At 47.4% G+C, this 19,088-nt stretch overlaps 1 long non-coding RNA gene across 3 annotated transcripts; it reads left to right on the top strand.

Annotated features, from left to right (window-relative positions):
- The first annotated feature begins 84 nt into the window (after positions 1-84).
- Positions 85-12,867, top strand: LOC146072260 (uncharacterized). Of its 3 annotated transcripts, XR_014473012.1 has the most exons (7): positions 85-265; positions 454-493; positions 2,434-2,501; positions 2,594-2,638; positions 3,552-3,596; positions 11,145-11,267; positions 12,554-12,867. It is a non-coding gene; the product is annotated as an uncharacterized LOC146072260 (long non-coding RNA). The 3 variants fall into 3 exon arrangements; XR_014473013.1 differs by lacking the exon at positions 454-493 and having other exon boundaries at positions 96-265; positions 2,437-2,501; XR_014473011.1 differs by lacking the exon at positions 454-493 and having other exon boundaries at positions 99-265.
- Positions 12,868-19,088: the final 6,221 nt, after the last annotated feature.

Raw genomic sequence — 19,088 nt, 5'->3', positions numbered from 1 at the left:
GCTGTCAGCTACCTATGGGCGTGTGAGCGCAGATGCAGGGACCGGGTCTCCCGTTGGCAGTGGCGTCTCTAGGCGGGTGCGGGGGGTGCAGCAGCACGGCTGATTTTGGTGTCACCCCACTGACTGGTGACACCCGGTGCGGGCCGCACCCCCCGCACCCGCCTAGTGACGCCACTGCGCCCGCCCGCCTATATTAGCGCCTCAGTAATTTTGGGGGGGGCAAGCTGCCCCCTTGCCCCCCCCGTTCCGGCGCCACTGCACGGGGGTAAGTAATGTTAAATACCAATGGCATATATATTATCAGTAATTACTAATGGAAAATCTAAGTTAATATATGATTGACAATGAAAATATAAGCTAGACACTTCCAATAGGTGGTGTTGGGGAAATCACACAAGTACAGTACATACACAGATTCACCATTTCCTGTCTTCATATGATCATTCTTTGCAGGTCCATAACATAAGTATTGAGGAGAACATACATTTACCAGGTCAGAATTCTATATTGTCTACTCTATGACATAGTTGCCTACCCTCCTGCATTCTGACATAGCAGCAATCTCCCTCTCTCCTTCATTAGTCTAGCAATCTCCCTCATGTCACCTAGCCCACATTACACTGTTACATCATAGTTACCTCCCCTCCTGCATTCTGCAGGAACTCCCTGAAACAACAGCAATCTCCCTCTCTCCCTCATTAGTCTAGCAATCTCCCTCATGTCACCTAGGGGGAGATTCTCTAAGAATCTCCGCCCCCCTTTGCCGCCCATCGCATTTATAATTATCGCATATGTTGTAACATATGCGATAATTATAACAAAGGACAGCTCTTGCGTTAAGAGCTGTCCTTTGCGGTGAGAGTCGCCCGGCGTTGCTGCTGCTGCTGCGCCGGGCTCTCCTCCTCCCTGCACCCAAGAGGATCGGTGCAGGGAGGAGGTCACAGGTCCGTGCAGCACTGTGCTGTGCTGCCCGGACACAGGTGAGGGGGCGATGCGGGGCGGCGGGGGTCCGTGCGGGGCGGCGGGGGTTCGGCGCGGGGCGGTGGAGGGTTGCGGTAGAAGCCCATTGGCTTCTATGGGGCATCACCACGGTAATGGGGCGAGGGATGCTTACAGCATCCCAAACTGCGGTAAAAACCCTGATAACGGGGTTTTTACCGCATTTTTAGCTTAGAGAATCTCCCCCCTAGTCACATTACACTGTTACATTTAAAAAAAAATAAAAGGAATGAGAGATAGATACAGTTACATTGAACCATCATCACAATTTCCCAGCACATTACCAAGTACAGTATAGTATCTCTTACTAACGGCTTTGGGGCTCATCTACATTTGGATGTAAGCAAGGGAATAGCTACCATAGTTGCAAGGGATGCATCTGCTATGTAGCCCAGAGCTAAAGGGGGCCCATCTTTACTGTCTAAGTAATATGATTTACATACATGTATCACCCTGAGTTGCTAACTAGGGGGCCCTTAAAAACCTTTGCTATGGGGCCTAGGAATATCAAGTTACGCCCCTGGATGTAAGTCATGTTAAAGCAGGGTTGCCGACCCTCCCGAAATTTCCGGGAGTCTCCAGGAAATTGGGGCTCCCTCCCGGCCCCCCGGAAGGGTGGCCAACCCTCCCGGATTCAGGGGGGACCCCCGCTGTCCCCTGGATCGTGGCATTAAAATGCCGCAATCCTCGGGTCTCAGAGGAGGGGGCGGAGCTAATATGACAATCTCTTCATTTTAGCCCCGCCCCCTCCACGGAGATCACTGAATTTGCTGGTTTAACAGCATGGGGCGGGGCTTAGCGATGTCACGCTTAAGCCCCGCCCCCTGAGCGGCTACTGAATCTCTCCTCTCCGGGCTTCTCCCGGAGAGGAGAATAAGAAAGTCGGCAACCCTGTGTTAAAGTACATACCCATGCTTCTAGGTGCCATGTTCACAATCTCTTTTCACAATCTCTCCATATATGTAACAAGACACGCCCTTTTGGGTGGAGCATGACACGCCCCCTCAATAGGGCCCTTTGCAAAATTCTATTACCAACTATAACCTCCCTGAAACTAGTTTTAAAAGTAAGCAAGTAGGCTGTGCAAAGATGACTAAATTGCAAAGTAAAATGATGTATAATTCCCAAAAGAATGGGCACAGTTTCTGTTGAAGGAGGATTTCCCCTTTTTTCGAGTAGATTAAAAGCATCTTCTGCTACAATGATATTTGCATGTTTGCCAGAAAGATATAAACATCAAGCAATATATTTCCCCACAAAAGCAGAAGATTCAAAGAAAATCTTGCACCTAGGAATTGTGGGTGGTATAGAGTCGATTTCTATCAGATTAACAGTCAGGTCATATTATAAAGCGATCACTGAAGTCATTCTGAAAAGTAGCCATGCAAGTTTATGTAACAGTGTGTTCTGTTCTTTTGTGTTTGCTGGTTGCAGTAGAAAGTAAATGTTACACATATGAAGTCCCAAAACGTTTGACACAAATACAGCAGGAGATTAAAAAGGTACACAACTTCTATTTACCATTACGTGAAACCCTACAGGGATAAAAGATGCTAGTGCTACGAAAATGATATCTTTTTTTTCTTTCTTTCAGAATACAACAAAATGCCCGTGTAATGACACGTCTGTTGTATCGCATGTAAGTATATCTCATTTAAGCTGCTTTCACATCGCATAAACAGCATAGACCCGGTAATTTTAAACGCTTTTAAAAAATGGGTCAGACGGCCTTAACCCCTTTCGCTCCGCATAGCTTAAACGGTATATTACCCGTTTAAGTGCGGTCTGAAAGTGGTAATACCGTTTCAATGTCCCAGCACTTTTTTTAAAACGTGTAGGATCCTGCTTTTAACACTTTTCAAAATACAGGTATTCTGCAACCGGTAAATTGACAATGGAGCTTTCACACTGCAGCTGTTCCTGGTTTTAAAACGGTAAAAAAAAAAACGGCAATATACCGTGTTGAAGCTGCAATGTGAAAGGGGTATTAGTGAATTATATATATATTTTTAATTAAATAGCAAGAATATCAAAAAACTTTGGCCAAAAAGGGGTAAATCATTAAGATGGGAATTCCATTAAAGATGAGATGTTGCCTGTAGCAACCAAACAGATTCTTCTTATTTTAGGACTGTGCCAAAAAAAAAATTCTGTTCTATAATATATCTGATCCGTCTCAATGGAAGCTTAAATAGAGACTTTCCCCATTAGGTCAATGCAATAGCATCTATTGATTGCCCAAATATCTGCATGTGTCCCCTTATCATTATGCCACAGCTGCAATGTGTCCCCTTATATTATGCCGCAATAATAATGATACAATTATCAATTTAATTTCAGTGCATTTTAGTTCATTACTTTATGCTGGATGGTTGATAATCCAACCCCAACCTTAATATATTGGTGTTTTGTCCTCCAGGTATAAATTAATTGCTCTTTGTATCCTTTTATCAGCATTTATTTTACTGCAACAAATCTTAATTGAAGCAACAGTAAAAAAAAAAAAAAAAAGTTGATTAGAAACCGATAATTTCTGTTGATTTTTATTTTAGAAAAACTACACTGAGGATGCGTGTTCCTGTTTCCTAATCCCAGAGGTGAGGAAGTTCTGCATTGTTTGGGGTTTTTATTTAAAAAGAAAAACAAACTTGACTATAATGGCTTTAATGTTATCCTCCTATAGAATAAAATGCTCCTACCGCTCCACACCTCTAAGGGGGGAATTAAAGAGTTTTGCAAGCTGGAGGCCAATGGCGCCTGAAGGAGCAATTCAAGTGTTGGCGCACACAGTTCCGGCACTATTACTGTTATGTTGAACTTGTTCCGTCAATTTGATGGACTGGTAACTAGTTAAATATAATTGAAAGAAAAAGGAAAGATAGAAAGACATTTTTTGCTATTAATGATGGTTATATAATAATTTCACTGATACCCCTTTTACACCGCATCCTCAACCTGGGTTATGGCTGGATTGATGATGTATATCAACCCGGGTGGCAGTGGGGTGGGAAAGCACCAAAATTTATAACCTAGGTCCAGCAACCTGGCATTCGGACCCAGGTAAAAGAAAGGTTAATCCCGGGCAGGGGCGTAGCGAGGGTGGTGCCGGCAGAGCATGGGCTCCGGGCGCAGGAAGATAGCAGGGCGCCAGAGCCGTTCATGCACCGCCAGCTCACCTGCTCCGCTGCCCGCTCCCGGCTGCGAGCTAGTGTCTGGGAGACGTGCTGCTATTTTCAATGCAGATCTCCTGCTGGACCGCTAGCCAATAGGCGCTTGCGGTGCAGCAGCCAATCAACTGGTGGCTGCTGGACCGCGAGCGCCTATTGGCTAGCGGTCCAGCGGGAGATGTGAATATTAAATAGCAACATGTCTCCCGGACATAGCCGGGAGCGGGCAGGGGAGCAGGGAAATTGAAAATAGCAGCGGGGAGCAGGCTGGGTAGCTGCGGGCAGGGGAGCTGTTGATTGTCTGGAGCTGGCGCTCAGAAAAAGACCAGTGTGAGAGATGCGGCGGGGAGTCAAGTGACGCGGGGAGAAGAGGAGAAGTGTCAGTGCCCTGGGAGATCCGCAGCTTCTGGTGGTGACTGGCGACGCGGAGGAAAGAACGTGAAGGCCGCGCAGTGTGACCTGAGGCTCTGGCGGTAGGCGGCGGGACACTGCTAAATCAGGTGACCTACAGGTGCCAGAGTTTGGAGACAGGACTGCAGCGGGAGAGTCGGGAAGCCCAGCGGGAGGGGAGGTGAGGCGGCTGCGTCCTGAAAGATCCCCAGCACAACCTCTGGTAATAATTGGTGGTGTGTTGGGGCGAAGAGTATGCCAGGATACTGGCTTGGGGGTTTGCAGCTGATTGGTGGCTGCAGGGTGCCTTGCTGAAGCCTGGAGCCCAACCTCGGGTGAGACCACTCAGCTGCTGATACCACAGAGTACTCCTTTGAGGTGAGAAATCCCCCCCCCCCTCACGAGGCTGAAGTTGGCTTCTTATTCGGCCAGCTTCTTATTCAGAACAATCACTGGGCATGGGTCCCAGAATCATCATTTTGAATAAGTAGCTGGTGTCCTGCAAGGGTTAAACAGCGTTGGTCAAAAAATGTTACACTGGAAACCCGCACAGGGGGGTCACTTACATATGACCCACTTGCCATTTCTTTTGACCAACAAGGATTTGGGCAGTAAAGTGGGCAAAGGTCCCACATGTCATCATTTTGAATAAGTAGCTGGTGTCCTGCAAGGGTTAAACAGCGTTGGTCAAAAAATGTTACACTTGGAATCCACACAGGGGGGTCAGATACATATGACCCACTTGCCATTTCTTTTGACCAACAAGGATTTGGGCAGTAATAGGGCAGTAAAGTGGGCATGGGTCACAGATGTCATCATTTTGAATAAGTACCTGATGTTCTGCAAGGGTTAAACAGCGTTGGTCAAAAATTATTACAATGGAAACCCGCACAGGGGGGTCACTTACATATGACCCACTTGTCATTTCTTTTGACCAACAAGGATTTGGGCAGTAATAGGGCAGTAAAGTGGGCATGGGTCACAGATGTCATTATTTTGAATAAGTAGCTGATGTCCTGCAAGGGTTAAACAGTGTTGGTCAAAACATATTACACTTGAAACCCACACAGGGGGGTCACCTACATATCACCCACTTGCAATTTCTTTTGACCAACAATGATTTGGGCAGAAAATGGGCACAAAAATGGGCATGGGTCCCAGATATCATTTTGACTACGTAGCTGGTGTCCTGCAAGGGTTAAACAGCGTTGGTCAAAAATTTTTACACTTGGAATCCACACAGGGGGGGTCAGATACATATGACCCGCTTGCCATTTCTTTTGACCAACAAGGATTTGGGCAGTAATAGGGCAGTAAAGTGGGCATAGGTCCCAGATGTCATCATTTTGAATAAGTACCTGATGTTCTGCAAGGGTTAAACAGCGTTGGTCAAAACATATTAGGTACTCTTTACTTATCACGGCGCCCATCGCGGGCATCGCATGCACTAAAAAAACGGGTGCGATGTGACCGACGCGATGGCCGCGATTCCCCATAGGGAACAATGTTAAATGTCTGAATTGACCCGTTTTTAGTGTTCAATGCCTCAATGGCCGCGATTTTTCCATAGGAAACAATGTTAAATGGGCCACAGAGCCCAAATAGGCACCCTGAAGTGTGTAATGGCCCCCACAATTGTTAACGCCACCCCAGGATGAACATGAACCCGAAGCATGGCGAGCGCTGCGAGCCCGCGAGGGGCGGCGGTACGCGTCCTCCGACCTTTTCATACCCCCACTATCCACGTCGGCGTGGAGTTGAGAATAGAATAGTGTACGCGAGCGCAGCGAGCCACCGAGCCCAAAGCGCGGCGAGCGCAGCGGATACCTGTGAAGCACGCGAAGGGACGCGTTTACCTGTGAAGGTATCCGCGTCCCCCCTTTTTTACCAGCGATGACAGCGATCACAATCGTGGGCGCCGTGATAAGTAAAGAGTACCAAATATTACAATGGAAACCCGCACAGGGGGGTCACTTACATATGAGCCACTTGCCATTTCTTTTGACCAACAAGGATTTGGGCAGTAATAGGGCAGTAAAGTGGGCATAGGTCCCAGATGTCATTATTTTGAATAAGTAGCTGGTGTCCTGCAAGGGTTAAACAGTGTTGGTCAAAACATATTACACTTGAAACCCACACAGGGGGGTCACCTACATATGACCCACTTGCAATTTCTTTTGACCAACAATGATTTGGGCAGAAAATGGGCATGGGTCCCAGATATCATTTTGAATAAGTAGCTGGTGTCCTGCAAGGGTTAAACAGCGTTGGTCAAAAAATATTACACTGGAAACCCGCACAGGGGGGTCACTTACATATGACCCACTTGCCATTTCTTTTGACCAACGCTGTTTAACCCTTGCAGGACACCAGCTACTTATTCAAAATGATGACATCTGGGATCTATGCCCACTTTACTGCCCTATTTCTGCCCAAATCCTTGTTGGTCAAAAGGAATGGCAAGTGGGTCATATGTAAGTGACCCCCCTGTGCGGGTTTCCAGTGTAATATTTTTTGACCAACGCTGTTTAACCCTTGCAGGACACCAGCTACTTATTCAAAATTATATCTGGGACCCATGCCCATTTTTGTGCCCATTTTCTGCCCAAATCATTGTTGATCAAAAGAAATTGCAAGTGGGTCATATGTAGGTGACCCCCTGTGTGGGTTTCAAGCGTAATATGTTTTGACCAACGCTGTTTAACCCTTGCAGGACACCAGCTACTTATTCAAAATGATGAGATCTGGGACCCATGCCCACTTTACTGCCCATTACTGCCCAAATCCTTGTTGGTCAAAAGAAATGGCAAGTGGGTCATATGTAAGTGACCCCCCTTTGTGGATTCCAAGTGTAAATTTTTTTGACCAACGCTGTTTAACCTTTGTAGGACACCAGCTACTTATTCAAAATGATATCTGGGACCCATGCCCATTTTTGTGCCCATTTTTGTGCCCATTTTCTGCCCAAATCATTGTTGGTCAAAAGAAATGGCAAGTGGGTCATATGTAAGTGACCCCCCTGTGTGGGTTTCAAGTGTAGTATGTTTTGACCAACACTGTTTAACCCTTGCAGGACAACAGCTACTTATTCAAAATAATGACATCTGTGACCCATGCCCACTTTACTGCCCAAATCCTTGTTGGTCAAAAGAAATGACAAGTGGGTCATATGTAAGTGACCCCCTTGTGCGGGTTTTCAGTGTAATATTTGTTGACCAACGCTGTTTAACCCTTGCAGAACACCAGCTACTTATTCAAAATGATGAAATCTGGGACCCATGCCCACTTTACTGCCCTATTTCTGCCCAAATCCTTGTTGGTCAAAAGAAATGACAAGTGGGTCATATGTAAGTGACCCCCCTGTGCGGGTTTCCATTGTAATATTTTTTGACCAACGCTGTTTAACCCTTGCAGGACACCAGCTACTTATTCAAAATAATGACATCTGTGACCCATGCCCACTTTACTGCCCTATTACGGCCCAAATCCTTGTTGGTCAAAAGAAATGGCAAGTGGGTCATATGTATATGACCCCCCTGTGTGGATTCCAAGTGTAACATTTTTTGACCAACGCTGTTTAACCCTTGCAGGACACCAGCTACTTATTCAAAATGATATCTGGGACCCATGCCCATTTTAGTGCCCATTTTCTGCCCAAATCATTGTTGGTCAAAAGAAATTGCAAGTGGGTCATATGTAGGTGACCACCCTGTGTGGGTTTCAAGTGTAGTATGTTTTGACCAACACTGTTTAACCCTTGCAGGACACCAGCTAATTATTCAAAATAATGACATCTGTGACCCATGCCCACTTTACTGCCCTATTACTGCCCAAATCCTTGTTGGTCAAAAGAAATGGCAAGTGGGTCATATGTAAGTGACCCCCCTGTGCGGGTTTCCAGTGTAATATTTTTTGACCAACGCTGTTTAACCCTTGCAGGACACCAGCTACTTATTCAAAATGATGAATTCTGGGACCCATGCCCACTTTAGTGCCCAATTTCTGCCCAAAACCTTGTTGGTCAAAAGAAATTGCTAGTGGGTCATATGTACGTGACCCCCTGTGTTGATTTCTGCAGTCAAATTTGTGGTCCATGATTCATTAACCCTTGTAAAAGTGATTGTTCTGAATAAGAAGCTGGAGCTCGAATAAGAAGCTGGCCGAATAAGAAGCCAACTTCAGCCTCGTCCCCCCTTCCCTAGTTAGAGGACTAAAAGACCCATAACAGGAGCAGTCTGCCAGCTTTGTCAGCACTAGAGCTGACAGCGGAATCGGTACATCTGTCAGAATGAACTTAGGTCTACAGTCATTAGGTCGACCCCACTAGGTCGACTGGCAGGAAGGTCGAAATGATTTAAGGTCGACATGGGCCAAGGTCGACATGACTTAAGGTCGAATTTGCATAAAGGTCGACATGAGGAAGGTCGACTGGTCATAAGGTCGACATGGGTTTTTCACAGTTTTTTGATCCGACTGTCGACATGGACACAGTTGGCAATGAGAATCGGACCCTCGCATCGATCGCTTCGCTCGCAATGCTTCGGGCACGGTGGCTCGCTTCACTCACCACAGCTTTAATAACCTCCTCCACGCCCTAGTGGATGGTAGGGCATGAAATACCGCCTGTCGGCACATGTCGGCTCAAAAAACAGTGAAAAACCGCATGTCGACCTTATGACCAGTCGACCTTTATGCAAATTCGACCTTAAGTCATGTCGACCTTGGCCCATGTCAACCTTAAGTCAGGTCGACCTTCCTGCCAGTTGACCTAGTGGGGTCGACCTAATGACTGTAGACCTAAGTTCATTCTAATAGATGACCGCTTCCCTGACAGCATATACTGATCTTCCATTCCTGAGAGCGGGTACATCCTTTAACTTCCAGGGACTGAGAGGCAACTTAATGGCCCTTATTCTGATCGGTGTGGATATATCCGCGTGCGTTCGGCCCGCCGATGTTTTGTGTCTGCGCATGTGCAGAGGCGTCTCTGCGCATGTGCGAGCGGGGCGTACGGCCAAATCCCGCATGATATGTGAACACTCGGAACAGGGGGTGGAGAGGGGCGTGAAGGGCTATTTGGGCTCATTACCATATGCATACGCCCCGCGTTTCATGGGAGTTCCCATGAAAACGCTGGGCGTACGTATGGTAATGCGGCCGTGACACACGTGTAGGGGGCGGATATATGACATCGCCGGATGTCAGCTGCCCGCCCAGATTCCTGCTTTTGCACGGAAAAATTTCTGTGTGGTCTGAGGTTGCGGGAGCTGGTGGAGCACTCGGTCCTGCGACCATCGAATGATGGGGGAGGTTCCCTTAGATGGAGGAGGCGTATTCCGTGTAAAATACACGTGCGGTCCGTTCGGACAGCTTCTTACCGCATACGGACGGAGTTGGCGATCCGTATGGAAGGCGGGGTTTCGCACGCACGGTCCTGGCCGCATAATCGGCTCTGGCCGCACCGATCAGAATAAGGGCCAATATTTGGAATTGAATGGAATTGAATGGGAGTGGGTTTTAATTCCCCTTCTGTCACGAGGCACTGGTGCACATGGCCATTGCAGCCAGGGAATGGAAAGAACATGGGCTGCGCCAGACAGAAAGTTAAGGCCCTTCTCCCACCCTGCACCCCTCTCTCACACTGAGTGCTCTCCCAGCAATGGGCATCATGTGTGGCTTTATGTGTAATTGGCATTATGGCATGTGGCTTTATGTGTAATTGGCATTACAAAGTTAGCTAAAATGTGCAATGGGCATTATGGTGTGTGGTATAATGTTGGGCCGTGCCCACTTTTCACTGCACATGAGCCTCACCTACTTCACATTGGGGGGGGGGGCGCGGAACATGCCCTTGCTCCGGGCGCCGTGGCACCTAGCTACACCACTGATCCCGGGTAGGCCCCGGGTTGCTGTGCAGTGTGCATGGGTAATACGGGTCGAGTGACCCAGGTCCCATTCACACTATGGAGGAGGCAGCACTTGCCCTGTCCCTGTTACAAGCAATTGTATCTGTAGCTGTAGTTAGTAGCAGAAATGATGGGAAATTGTTTTAGGCGGTCAGGGAACAGGGGTCAATTACCCCAAATGGGATAAAAATGAAATTCCTGGGGGGTAATGGACAGTCAAACTGCCGAAACACAGCCGGGCATACATATGAATTCTATGGACCTAATTCTGGTTCACACGCAGCACTGTGTATGTGGTTTTAACCCCGCTCGCTGCTCATTCATTTCCACAGCCTTGGGTGCGGGGACCAAATCGATGACCATGGAATGATTTGGTGCGTACATGGTAAAATGAAGACACTCTCAGGTGCCTTAGTTTGGCGTGCTCCTTGTCTCTTCACCAGGGTTAATACATCTGCCCCATTATTACTTTTTATTACTTATTAGGGAATAGTAATCTGAGAATTCTCCATTTTTTAAGGACAATTTAATTTTTGGGGGGTTTGTAATAATTCTATTAGTTACATACAGTATGTAGTAAATGATCATATCACTTGTCCTAATGTATAACATTTTGTGTGCGGAATATGGCAGATGTGTATATTTTACATAACACAAAGTTGCACATTTTGCCATTTTTTAGGACGGTAACTGCAATCTGACCTGTTTCCAAGATGGGATTGACAAGTACAAAGGAATCATCACCAAAGGGAACCCAGGGAAATTTATCAACAGTAGTTTTGCTAAACGTGCAGCAGCGTGCGTCGTAAGTTATCATTGTGTTACTACTATAGCCAGTGCATTGGGTGGGAGATGTTTCAAGCTTGGCGCAAGGGCGGATTCAGGGGGGGGGGTGTCACATTCTTTTATTGTAGTGAACACGGACATGCCCCCATCCCCTGGGCCATGCCTATGAGTTTGACCATCTCGCAGATTATCCTCTGCCCGATAGAGAGAAGTGAGGAACCGTGCAGAGGCCTCACGCAGCGGGTCACAAACTAACAGAGCCGTGTTCTACGCGGCTTTCTGCCCGCGGCATCTGCTCTCCCTGCAGCTGAGTTTCCGCTGCAGCAGGAACTGCCAGCCATTTAGAATCACTCACCATCAAATTAATTCCCGCTATGATGACATCAGTGGCCCTCCCTTCCAACGGCAGGGGAACATCTGCGTTTTCTGGGGCACTCCCAGAAAATGCTGTGTTACCATCCCCATATGGCCACAGGGAAAGGCTAGCCTTCACTGGCTGTCTTTGTATGGACGTATAGCGTACCACGCATATGTGCGGTCCTCAGATAATGGACATGCTGCGAATTCGCAGTAGAGCGTGGAGATCTGATTCAGGCCCATAGTGTTATATCCCAATGGCTCCACATAGTCCCATTAGGTGTGCCACGGACTCTGCGACTAAGCCACTCAATGCTTCCACAAAATATTTGTATCACCAAGGCAACAAAAGTACAATGCCCCGGTACCCAGGACACTATGCAAATTTGTGAATGCAATGGTATTGAAGCACTCGCACATCACCGGTAGCCTAGCCTAGCTGCTCCGCCAGGTGCACAGCCACCATGGTTTGTGTAGTAGTGGCTGTGTTTGATATTGCACAGCTGCCACCTCCCCCTTCAAAGGTCCGGACACTCCTCCACTGTCCAAACCGCACCCCTGTAATGCTCCGTCTCCACCTCCTTAATGCCGAGTCACCGCCCCCTTCCTGCCTTAGACTGCTGTCGCATTTTTCTCATTGTACACAATTTTTTTTGAGTGCCTGTTGGGAATGTTACACTTTCTGATGAATCATTGAACATGAAATTCTTTCATACACAAAATTCTTAAAAATATTGTATAAAGTAACCTTCAAGCAATATCTCAAATATTCCAAAATCTGGAGAGAAAAAAAATGCTAAATCCAAAATGTCTATGGTCCCAAGCATTTCAGCAAAGAGATACGCAACTCAAATATACTGTATATATAAATATATATTGTAAATGGCAAAAATCACTCTCAAACAATTTTAATTTAAAAAAATATCTTCCGCATTTCCCTTTCCCTAGATAACGTCATGCGCCGGAGAGTGTAGAAATATGACAACTGTGAATGCAACCGTCTTTTGGAACAAAGTGGAAAGTGTTTTTCAATTGATTACGACTCTACAGCCTTTGAAATATTTTTTTTTTTCTATTTAAACTATTTTATAACTTTATTATAATTAAAAATACTTTGCTTACTGTACAAATGTCTTAAGTTATAAACCCTAGTAACCCCCTTTCCGGAATTCTATATTGTACTATTTTACATGGTTGACTACAAAACGCATAGTCTAAGGAAAGTGTAATATTTTATTTTTTTATTTCAATAAAATATTGAAATGTACTAATGTAGTGATATTGAAAAAATCCTTAATTGCTTTTTATTAGAAATCTAAAACCAAATGAGTCACATTTATAAACTTACATATTTATTTCTTGGCTGACTAATGTCAGATTGAGGAATGAAGGGACAGGGGAATGCAGTGATGGGGGCAAATCGGGGGATGCAGTGGTAGGGGCCTGTCGGGAGAATGTGATGGTAAGAGCCCACTTGGGGGGATGCAGTGGTAAGGGCTTGCCGGGGGAATGCAGTGATAGGGGCCTGCTGGGGTAAAACAGTGGTAGGGGCCCAATGCGGTAATGCAGTGGTCAGAGACCATTCTTAGGCATGTGGCCAAGCTTTAGAGGGAGTATGGCCAGCTGCCACCTAGGTTTAGCTAACCATTCTAGAGTACATGGTCTGGGCCTCTTGATAGATATATATATATATATATAATCTTCTTGCGCCCGGCACTCTCCCCTGTGCTGTGAATGCCCCCAGTGCCCCTCAGATGAATGGACACTTGTTTGGAAAGAAGATGGCACTCCGGAGGGACTTGATAAATAAACTTTATAACTTGTGCATGAAAAAATGCGCCAACGTTTCGGGGCTACATATGCACCATTGTCAAGGCTAAATGCAAGGTGAAATCAAACAAAATACAGTGCACTTACCAAATATATAAGGTGTACAGCGTCCCACTCTGCCCCGTGAGCCGCGCCGCCCGGTTGCCCCATGGCCGGAAGTGACCTATCAGCCGCAAAAATTAAGTATCACCTGAATTTATGTAGGAGGCACCAAAGCTGGAATCTCAAGACCGGCGCCAGCCGCATCCCCCATAGGTTTCTATGGGGGATGCACAGCTGTCCGATGGGCTACCACTATTCTGAGATGACAGTAGCCCATTGTAGCCAAATGTGCTCAGCGGGGGGTGGGGGGGCTTAGCGCTAACCACGCATGCACAGACCCCCACGGCACCCGGCTGAGCGCATTGCAGGACTGCGTTCCGTTCAGGGGCCCTATCCCTGTGTGTGTGGGATGATACATCCCGGCGATATGATCGCATTTTACAATGCGATCCTGGGCGGTAATATTTCACCCAGATCACATTGTAATTGCGATCCTTAATAAATGGGCCCCTAACAGTCTCTCACTTTATTTACCTCTCTCTCTACCTGACATCATATCTCACACCCTGTCTCTACCACTGTCTCCTCTCTCACACCCTGTCTCTACCACTGTCTCCTTTCTCACACCCTGTCTCTACCCGTACCACTGTCTCCTCTCTCACACCCTGTCTCTACCACTGTCTCCTCTCTCACACCCTGTCTCTACCACTGTCTCCTCTCTCACACCCTGTCTCTACCACTGTCTCCTCTCTCACACCCTGTCTCTACCACTGTCTTCTCTCTCACACCCTGTCTCTACCACTGTCTCCTCTCTCACACCCTGTCTCTACCACTGTCTCCTCTCTCACATCCTGTCTATACCACTGTCTCCTCTCTCACACCCTGTCTCTACCACTGTCTCCTCTCTCACACCCTGTCTCTACCACTGTCTCCTCTCTCACACCCTGTCTCTACCACTGTCTCCTCTCTCACACCCTATCTCTACCACTGTCTCCTCTCTCACACCCTGTCTCTACCACTGTCTCCTCTCTCACACCCTGTCTCTGTCACTGTCTCCTCTCTCACACCCTGTCTCTGTCACTGTCTCCTCTCTCACACCCTGTCTCTGTCACTGTCTCCTCTCTCACACCCTGTCTCTGTCACTGTCTCCTCTCTCACACCCTGTCTCTGTCACTGTCTCCTCTCTCACACCCTGTCTCTGTCACTGTCTCCTCTCTCACACCCTGTCTCTGTCACTGTCTCCTCTCTCACACCCTGTCTCTGTCACTGTCTCCTCTCTCACACCCTGTCTCTACCACTGTCTTCTCTCACACCCTGTCTCTACCACTGTCTCATCTCTCACACCCTGTCTCTACCACTGTCTCATCTCTCACACCCTGTCTCTATCACTGTCTCCTCTCACACCCTGTCTCTACCACTGTCTCCTCACTCACACCCTGTCTCTACCACTGTCTCCTCACTCACACCCTGTCTCTACCACTGTCTCCTCTCTCACACCCTGTCTCTGTCACTGTCTCCTCTCTCACACCCTGTCTCTGTCACTGTCTCCTCTCTCACACCCTGTCTCTACCGCTGTCTCCTCTCTCACACCCTGTCTCTACCGCTGTCTCATCTCTCACACCCTGTCTCTACCGCTGTCTCATCTCTCACACCCTGTCTCTACCGCTGTCTCATCTCTCACACCCTGTCTCTCCCGCTGTCTCCTCTCTCACACCCTGTCTCTCCCGCTGTCTCCTCTCTCACACCCTGTCTCTCCCGCTGTCTCCTCTCTCACACCCTGTCTCTACCGGACATCATCTCTCACACCCTGTTTTTACCACTGTCTCCTCTCTCACACCCTGTCTCTACCACTGTCTCCTCTCTCACACCCAGTCTCTACCACTGTCTCCTCTCTCACACCCAGTCTCTACCACTGTCTCCTCTCTCACACCCTGTCTCTACCACTGTCTCCTCTCTCACACCCTGTCTCTACCACTGTCTCCTCTCTCACACCCAGTCTCTACCACTGTCTCCTCTCTCACACCCTGTCTCTACCACTGTCTCCTCTCTCACACCCTGTCTCTACCACTGTCTCCTCTCTCACACCCTGTCTCTACCACTGTCTCCTCTCTCACACCCTGTCTCTACCACTGTCTCCTCTCTCACACCCTGTCTCTACCACTGTCTCCTCTCTCACACCCTGTCTCTACCACTGTCTCCTCTCTCACACCCTGTCTCTACCACTGTCTCCTCTCTCACACCCTGTCTCTACCACTGTCTCCTCTCTCACACCCTGTCTCTACCACTGTCTCCTCTCTCACACCCTGTCTCTACCACTGTCTCCTCTCTCACACCCTGTCTCTACCACTGTCTCCTCTCTCACACCCTGTCTCTACCACTGTCTTCTCTCTCACACCCTGTCTCTACCACTGTCTCCTCTCTCACACCCTGTCTCTGTCACTGTCTCCTCTCTCACACCCTGTCTCTCCCTCACACGTATATATAACAATATTTTACTTATAATAAATATAGTACTATGAAGGGGTATCAAGCATTAGGTCGACATGCAGAAAGGTCAACATGGGTCTGGGTCGACATGGGTCTAGGTTGACACAAGCGTTATGTTGACATGGGCAAGGTCGACAGTCAAAAGGTCGACATGAGGTTTTTCACTGTTTTTTTTACCTGAATTTCGACACAGTCAACATGGACACTGAAACGTAGCACTGCGTCCCCTCGCATGGCTCGCTGCGGTTGCCATGCTTCGGGCACGGTGCCTCCCTACGCTCGGCACACTATTTTATTCTCCCATCACACCCTAGTGGATGGTAGGGCATTAAATACCACCTATCGGCACATGTCGGCTCAAAAAACTGTGAAAAACCCCATGTCGACCTAATGACCCGTTGACCTAGACCCATGTTGACCTTTCTGCATGTCAACCCAATGTTTGTCGCCCTATGACCGTAAACCCTATGATGCACTTCCTTCTGTTCCTATACCTAGATTTCTACCGATTCCGTGAGGATCCCGGAATATTCACATTTGGGAGGAGCGGTCTCTTATATAAAATGGGATCTAGTGCTTCTAAAAGAGAGAGACTGAAACCTGTACATCTGCTGCCTGTGATTGGGCACTTAAGCTAGCACGCCTCTATATTTGAAAATAAAGTAGAGTAATATTTTCTGAAACCAGAAGGCACGATGCCCTGCGTCGCTTGTTGTCGCATGCCTTTGGAAACGGTATCTTAAGATTTCTTGTACGTTACATGTCTGTAAGCCTGACACACTGACCTACTTACAGCAGCCTCATGAAACTCATTCTTCAGACTGGGAGCTTGATCTGCTTCATTAGATTAACTGCCCCACGTCATACTCTGTGGGAGTGCCAGCTCCGGAACAAGGCTCATTTTATTGGAGGCCTTCGGGAATGTGTTTGCCGTTAGTTCTTTACTTCTAAAATATTGATAAAAAAAAGTTTTTCAAACATTTTTTTATAGAGTTACTGTACATGCTTTATGGGGAGATTACCAATGCTTGGAGAAAGATAAAGCGGAGAGAGATAAAGAGTTTACCCTGCCCGGGCTGAAGCCCGGTGCTGTCCCCGGTGCCCCAAGGACGGTGGGCACGGGCTGATTGTTGTGTAAAAATAGGCATAACTATTTTACATTGGGTACTTGTGTAATATCTGGGCGCCCGATTTTTTCATTGGGTTGGAAAAATCGGGTCGATCGCATCGCATGCGACCAAATCGCATACGATCCGATGCGATCGACCCAATTTTCACATTGGATCCAATGTTAAATGGTCCCTGAGACCCGATTTTACATTGGGTCCAATGTTAAATGCCCCCCAGACGCAATTTTTTATTGTATACCCACCCTGTTCATACCTCCACTATCCATGTGGGCATGGAGTTGATTTTATATAGTGTGGCGAGGGCAGCGAGCCACCGAGCCCGAAGCGTGGCGAGCGGACACGGAATACATATTAAGTAATCTGCTTCTGCTCGCCACGCTTCGGGCTCGGTGGCTCGCTGCCCTCGCCACACTATACAAAATCAACTCCATGCCCACATGGATAGTGGGGGTATGAACAGGGTGGGTATACAATAAAAAATGGGGTCTGGGGGGCATTTAACATTGGACCCAATGTAAAATCGGGTCTCAGGGACCATTTAACATTGGATCCAATGTAAAAATCGGGTCGATCGCATCGCATGCGATTTGGTTGCATGCGATGCGATCGACCCGATTTTTCCGAAAAAATCGGGTCCATCGCATCTGATTGTATGCCTTAAGTTAAGGCATACAATCAAAAAAATCGGGCGCCCAAATATTACACAAGTACCTTACATTGTTGTGGAACGACAAGTCCCAGCAAGCATGCACCACATGCAGGGACTTGGAGAACCACAAGTTCCAGCATGCAGGGCATTAAAGGGCCCACTGGGTCTTGTAGTTCTACACCAAGGCAAATAGTAAAAAAAAAAAAACACAGACACCTAAGAAAAGTAAAGTTTTATTACATCAGGTCGACCACTGAAAGTCGACAGACCTTATGTCAACACTTTAAATAGGTCGAAATGGGTGAGGTTGACAGGGTCAAAAGGTCGACACAAGCATTAGGTCGACAATGGGAAGGTTGACAGTCAAATGTTGACATGAGTTTTTTTAATTACCTGAATGTCGACGCAGTCAACATTGACACTGTCTAAGTGTACCGCTTGCCGTGCTTCAGGCATGGGGCGCTGGCCCGTCAGATGATCCACGTCGCAGCGCTGGCTTGTGTGGCGTATGGTGTGGCCGGGGAGTGTAATACCTATGTTCCTCCACCAGATGTCACATTTTGAAAATCACCACTGTGTATGCCTGAAGTCTCCAATAAAATACAGTACAGTACTATAGGCCAAGAACTACTTTACCCTTTTGTAAATACAGTATGCTATGTAGTCAATCATTCTCAGCCCGCCACCATGTTGTACAGTAATTATGCTACGTAGACGCTCATTCAGCCCCAGGGACTCTGTGTCGAAATGTATGCCGAAATAAAAGTGGGCTAAGCTCAGCAAACATATCCCCATCGAGTCCCTGGGGCCAAATGAGCGTCTACATTGCATAATTACTGTACAACACAGTGGCGGGTCGAGACTATCGGCCACAAGGGAGAACTCCCCTATGGAGCTACAGTAAGCTCTGCTTATTATACAGAGGTAAAATGGAAGCAAAGGCGGACAGTAAATGGTGAAAGCGCTTCACATATCCATCCGCCGCACTGTACTGTAGTTTTCATTATTGGAGCAATCGCCACCTAGCTGCGATTCAGTGTAATTACATGCTTTCGTCATAGCATAACAGGACATTTCTCATGGTGGGACAGGACATTTCTCATGGCGGGACAAGGAAGCCAGGATGGCGGGCTAACGGGATAGATAAGCGTAGCTACACCTGTACCTCAGAATTTAACAGAAATGTGATTTTGAAACCCCTGAGTCTTAATGGGGCCTACACACATAGACCGCATATCGCCCGTGTTTGTGTTTTGGTTGATAGCGATCTGCAATCTGCATTAACTTACTTATAAGAGAAATCTCCCATGCTAAGTCGTTAAGCTTGATCGCTGACACTTTCTAA

This window comes from Crinia signifera, chromosome 4 (genome assembly GCF_055691185.1).
Source record: "Crinia signifera chromosome 4, ASM5569118v1, whole genome shotgun sequence".
Lineage (NCBI taxonomy): Eukaryota > Metazoa > Chordata > Amphibia > Anura > Myobatrachidae > Crinia > Crinia signifera.
The sequence above is the reverse complement of the archived record's forward strand: the minus strand, read 5'-3'. Positions and strand labels throughout refer to the sequence as shown.